Source organism: Mustela nivalis (assembly GCF_964662115.1).
Source record: "Mustela nivalis genome assembly, chromosome: 5".
Lineage (NCBI taxonomy): Eukaryota > Metazoa > Chordata > Mammalia > Carnivora > Mustelidae > Mustela > Mustela nivalis.
The window spans coordinates 74,072,395-74,078,394 of record NC_139024.1 but is presented as its reverse complement, the minus strand read 5'-3'; the positions used below and the strand labels follow the sequence as shown (position 1 = coordinate 74,078,394).

At 42.7% G+C, this 6,000-nt stretch overlaps 1 protein-coding gene across 14 annotated transcripts in view; it reads left to right on the top strand.

Moving 5' to 3' along the window:
- The window catches only part of NCOA7 (nuclear receptor coactivator 7), a 162,577-nt gene that overhangs the window by 20,881 nt on the left and 135,696 nt on the right, over positions 1–6,000 (top strand). Inside the window, exon 1 of one of the 14 annotated variants that reach the window (XM_082729912.1) lies at positions 3,609–3,753. The exons of the other annotated variants lie outside the window; for them this stretch is intronic. The gene's annotated coding sequence lies outside the window, so the exon portion shown is untranslated. Of the gene's footprint in view, positions 1–3,608; positions 3,754–6,000 lie in introns of those variants that run through there. 14 annotated transcript variants of the gene reach the window in all.

The window sequence follows — 6,000 nt, the reverse complement described above, 5'->3', positions numbered from 1 at the left end:
GCATCGGGCTCTCTGCTCAGCGGGGAGCCTGTTCCCCCTCTCTCTCTGTACCTTACCACTCTCCTATCTCCCTCATCTCGGGTTTTTGGTCTTTAAGATTTTATTTATTTATTTAACAGAGAGATACACATCGTGAGAAGGAACACAAGCAGGGGGAGTGGGAGAGGGAGAAGCAGGTTTCCCACTGAGCAACGAGCCCAACGCAGGGCTTGATCCCAGAATTCTGGGATCATGACCCAAGTTGAAGGCAGACACTTAATGACTGAGCCACTCAAGCACCCCTCACCTCAGCTTTTTCGTTCGCTTGTACTTCTCATTTGTAATGAAATCGTTTCTGATCCCACCTCTCCTATAGCTAAACTTGCCCTATAGAAACAGGTGTAAGTGTCTGAGTATTTCATTATGTCTTTCAGTGATTGAGTGCCCAAGAATTTGCTTATTGAAATAGCTGTTATAAATGACTTTCCTTGGGGGCATTGTATTGCTTTCGTAAAATTTGGTGTATAAGTAGGTTATATTAGCTATGAACTTCATTTCAATATCATAATGGGCATATTGTGAAATACCTATTTATTTAGAGGAGGGGTGTTGATTTTGATAAGGTAGAGAACTGTGGATCTATAGCTCAGTCACTTTTGGAGATCAAGAAGCCGCCCTATCCTGAGGTGGCTGTTTGCGTCTGTCTGTAAACCAGTTCTTCCTTACGTTGAACCAAAACCCCCTCTCCCTACAATCTAATGCCTGGTCCCAGGTATTCCCCCTCAGAGGTGTACTGGTACAAGCCTAAATCCATGACCAGGTAGGATCTTTCAGACATTTGAATATAGATGTCAATTCACTCCAACTCTTTGTAGGCGAACCCTGACCAGCTCCTTTGACTTTTAGTCTTACAGCTTAGTTTCATGTCACTTAACCACCCTGGTTGCTCCACTTGCCTTCTAGTTCTCCTATAATGGAAGAGTAGAGTGAAATGCAGTCATCGTGATATATTCTAATCCTCAAGAAGAGTGGCACACATATATTCTTCTTTATTCTGGGTTGATTAAGAGGTTTTTTTTGTTTGCCTTTTTTTTTTTTGTTTGCCTCCGTTTTTGGAAGGCAGGTCGGTGGAATGTCACTACTGGGTACATGGAGTTTACCGTCACCTAAGAGGGCAGGTCATACTCGCTGTGCTACTGCTGATCCGGCTCTCTCATTCCTTAGCTCCTCACCCAGATGTACAACCTCAGGTTCATATGGGGAATTCCACCTTCCTACAGACAGCTGACATCTGTCTGAATCCAAATGCTGTTATCTGGGATGTTACTGATCCCTCTTCCAAAAGTCTAATAAGGAGGTCCCTGTTGTCATTCAAGTTGGTGGTAAATTTACTGATGAACAAATACTGCATTAAGCTATTAGCGTCCTCCCTCCAGGCTTAAGATGGAGGTCAGCTCCGGGCTCTGGGTTAGGTCAGTCAGTTGATCAGCTCAAACCTCTTGGTACAGGGGTTCAGTGCTTTTCTTTATCCATGTAATCATCGAAGCATCCACCCATGTCCAGCCCACATTTCTCCATCTTATCCACAAGCAGATCAAGAGAAACTTACCAAATGCCTTTAAGTACAGTTACATTGTATTTTACTTCCATTTCCTTAATGTATGAGAATAATAGCTATGTCCAAGAGGGAAATTAGGTCAATGTAATTTGAGTAAGCCACCATTCCCTGAACTTCCTCCCCTCCACCAGCCCTGCACTCCAGCCACCCCAGACCACTCAGGATTCTCTGGGACCGCACAGTCCCCGACCTGGCTCACCCGGCCTCCGTCTGCCTAGTGAGCCCAGCCTCACTAGGGCTTCCTTGCTCCTCCTTCATAGCCCAGCCCTGGCTTTGTCTGCAGAGGTTCCTTGACTCTCCTTCCCTTCTTAGCAGTTAGTTGCTTCCCTCTGTGCTCTGCAATGTCAGGGTACTTGCCACCTGCTGTACCAGCTGATGGGTTTAACTTGCCTGTTCCACCTGAGTTTCTTGACCTGTGAATGCTGGTGTTCATCTTTTATCTCCAGCAGAGTACTTGGTCCAAGATAAGATAAGACCCCTTTAAGAAGGAGTCTGCCTGTTTGTTATTGTTCCACTGAATGGTTAGTTTTCTGTAAACAATCTCCACCCCTGGTTTCACTGCATCTTCTTCAAGTCCTGGCCAACCTGCCTGTTGTGATCATTTCTAAAGTTTTGCTGGGAATCTGTGTGATCTGCAGTGTGTGATTTACACAATTTCTAACTTTTGAAAATTAAAATGTATTTGTCCATTGTCATGCTGCTGGCACTTTCCACATCTTCGATAATTCCTGACCCTACTAATGACTTTTTAGAAATCTCATCTGCACATTCTCTTCTTAGATGAAACATAAAATGATCTGTCTAGCCTAGAGATGGGTCTTAATTTAAAGTATCTAGGAGCTTTGGGTATCTGGATGCTAAGTCAGTTAGGCATCTGCCTTTGGCTCAGGTCATGATCCAGGGTCCTAGGATCAAGTCCTGCATCAGGCTCCCTGCTCTGGAAGTCCACTTCTCCCTTTACCTCTCCCTACTGCTTGTGTACTCTCTCTTTCTCATCCTCTCTCCCATGCTCTCTCTATCTCTGTCAAATAAATAAAATCTTAAAATACCTAGGAGCTTTGATGAAATCTCTCTACTTCTTTTTTTCTTTTTAAGTGAACTCTGTGCCCAATGTGGGGCTTGAACTTGGACCCCAAGACTGAGAGTTGCATGCTCTACGGATAGCCAGCCAAGCACCCCTCTTTATACTTGTCTTAAATCAAACTCACATTGGTTTAATTCTTTTCAGCTAATTCCAGGTCCTTAAGTGAAGAAGAGTGCCACAAGAGCTGATGAGTTCTCCGTTCATGTTGCTATCCACTGGCTTTGCACCATTTTCCCAAGTAGCTGAGACCATTGGCCTGTCCTTGATCATCACCTTGATTCAGACGTAACTTTTTGGCTCTTGGTTCTGTTCTACCTTCTGTTTTCTGTTGTTTTGGTTTTGTGACACACATTTGTCTACTTGGGGGCATTATCCCCTGGTTGCTCCGCTTACATGTTTGTGGCAGCCTTTCCTATCTGTTGCTATGTCTATCTTCCCAGGTTTCTTGTTAAAGAAAGTATTCAAACTCAGACCTTGGTTAATGCTGAAATTTAAATATCCTTCCTTTGTTTAGACGACTGGGGCTTTGAGAAACACCGAACATCTCTTCTATTTCTGTAGAAGTAGAAGTATTCTTTTCTTTTCCTCCTCTGTCTTTTATTGATGAAATTATAAAAGCCACACAGTCTTTGTTTCCTGAGTCGAAAACTTCTACCAATGACACAAATCACTTGTTCTTGCGAAAACAGGCTAGGCATAGAAAGGTACAGTTTGGTCTGTCCCCTGAGGGGCCAAACATAGTGTGACCAAGCCTCAAAGCATGTTTTCGTCATTATTTCATGTGTATAATAGGAAACATGTTGTGGGGAAAACAGCTGATGGACATCATAGGTACACTGGTGTTTTTCTAGTTCAGACTGGTTATACCTGAACATGCAAGGAACGACAGGGTGTTAGATTCGGAGCCAGAAAGCCACCCTGGGCTACACGGGTCCACGCTGGTTTGATGTACTCCAGGAGTCTCCTGTCGCTCAGTGCTTAAATTCTTTTTGAGTGGCGCCATGGTCTCAAACAGGGAATACTTTGCAGGTAATAACAGCAAATATTTTGTCTTCAACACAGCGCTTACAAGGTAAGGATTTTGTAGGTGCCCTTTTTATTTGCATAATGAAAGGATTTGGGGTTGAAATTGACCATCCTGATTTCAGATCACAAAAAGAACTATTTAGATAGAAGATTCATCTTGTGGTTACCTCATGAAATTCTTTTTGGTCTGTTATGTGCCATAAATGCAGGAGACTTGTAATTCAGTGTTTGGATGAGCCTAGAGTTTATTGATGTGAAGAACAGTCAACATTAAATGAAAGAAGGGCTTTTAAGAAGCCCATTATGGCCACTTATAATGGAAAATGTAGTTCCCATTAGAGATTGATTTAAGGAGCTCTGGTTTTTCAGTGAAGCATGAAGGCTTCTCTACGGTGCTCCGTGCAAATCATTTTTATAGCATCCTTTGCTGCTCTCTTCCCCGTTAATCTGTTGGTGTGTCTGGACCTGAAAGGGCTGCATATGTCTTGTTTAAGGAATACAAAAATCCCCAGACATTTAAAAGAAATCAAAGATAAGTATATTTTTTGTTTATCAAAGAGAATACTTAAAAAAAAAAAAAGTATACAAATTCTAAACAGGTGCTCCGTGCAAATCATTTTTATAGCATCCTTTGCTGCTCTCTTCCCCGTTAATCTGTTGGTGTGTCTGGACCTGAAAGGGCTGCATATGTCTTGTTTAAGGAATACAAAAATCCCCAGACATTTAAAAGAAATCAAAGATAAGTATATTTTTTGTTTATCAAAGAGAATACTTAAAAAAAAAAAAAAAGTATACAAATTCTAAACAGACGCAGCGGCACCAGATGTCCATTCTTGGATCATTTAATCTTTCTCTCTTGTGCTGCTTCTTGTCAATATTTTTCCACTAGAACCAAATATTAGTTTCTGGCTCAGCTTGTAATATAAAAATTTTCCAATTAGATTGTTATGACTTCATTTTTATTCATGAGGAGAAATCTAATAAACAGGGATCATCACATATGGTGGCATGCAGGAGAGGAACTTTTAAAATAAGCTACCTGGCCCAGAGCAGGGATTCTCCTCTTTTCTGGAGTCGGAGAGAGACCTGTTTGCATCTATATCCCTCGCCCCCATGTTATTTATTTATTTATTTATTTGCCTCCAAGTAATTCTTAATTGTTGGGGGGGGGCGGGTTTCTTGGATTTATATCAGTCTGCCTTATAATTGACTCTCCCCAACCTGGATTAATTCCTCCCTTAGCTTTTATGTAGGTTTACGGCCTAGTTCTGTGTTAGGTATTTAGGGATATAAAAGGAAATGGTGAAACATGGTGGGTTTTGTTTGACCTGAAGGCACTTTTGTTTGTGGCCGAGGGGCTAAGAGAAGCAGCATGGTCACGCAGTGAATGACTAAGTGCTTCACGTTGAAATAAGCTCCCGAGGGAGAGAGAGGAGAGCACCCTAGTGGTCAGGGAAGGCGTTAGAGCTGAACGGGGCCTTGTGCTAGATCTGGTCAAATGGAGGAGCTTGAAGCTTGAAGAAAGAGTAAGGATTATGGTGTGGAGTCAGTGCGGGGGAGGGTGATGTTCAAGGGACCCCACTGGGTTCTGGCCACAGTGTGAGACTGGGCTTGGGAGAGCTGGACACCACTGTCTTTCCTTCTTTCTTTCTTCACCCAGCTGCTGCTGCTTTTAATTAACATATAATGTATTATTTGTCCCAGGGGTACAGGTCTGTGAATCATCAGGTTTACACACTGCACAACACTCCCCATAGCACATACCCTCCCCACTGTCCATAACCCACCACTCTCTCCCTGCCTCCCACCCCAGCAGCCCTTAGTTTGTTTCATGAGATGAAGAGTCTCTTATGGTTGTCTCCCTCCTGATCCTATCCTGTTTCATTTTTTCCTTCCCTACCCTCCACAACCCTCCGCCCTGCCTCTCAGATTCTTCATATCAGGGAGATCATATGATAATTGTTTTTCTCTGACTTATTTCACTCAGAATAATACCCTCTAGTTCGATTCCCATCATTGCAAATGGCAAAATTTCATTTTTTTAATAGCTGCATAGTATTCCATTATATATATACACCACATCTTCTTTATCCAGTCATCTGTTGATGGACATCTAGGTTCTTTCCATAGTTTGGCTATTGCGGACACTGCTGCTATAAACATTCGGGTACACGTGCCCCTTCGGATCACTACATTTGTATCTTTAGGGTAAATACCCAGTAACATCACCTAGCTTCTTGAATGAATGCTTGTTCCTTGAGGCTTGGCTTCTACCCCTAACCCTCTCCTGGTG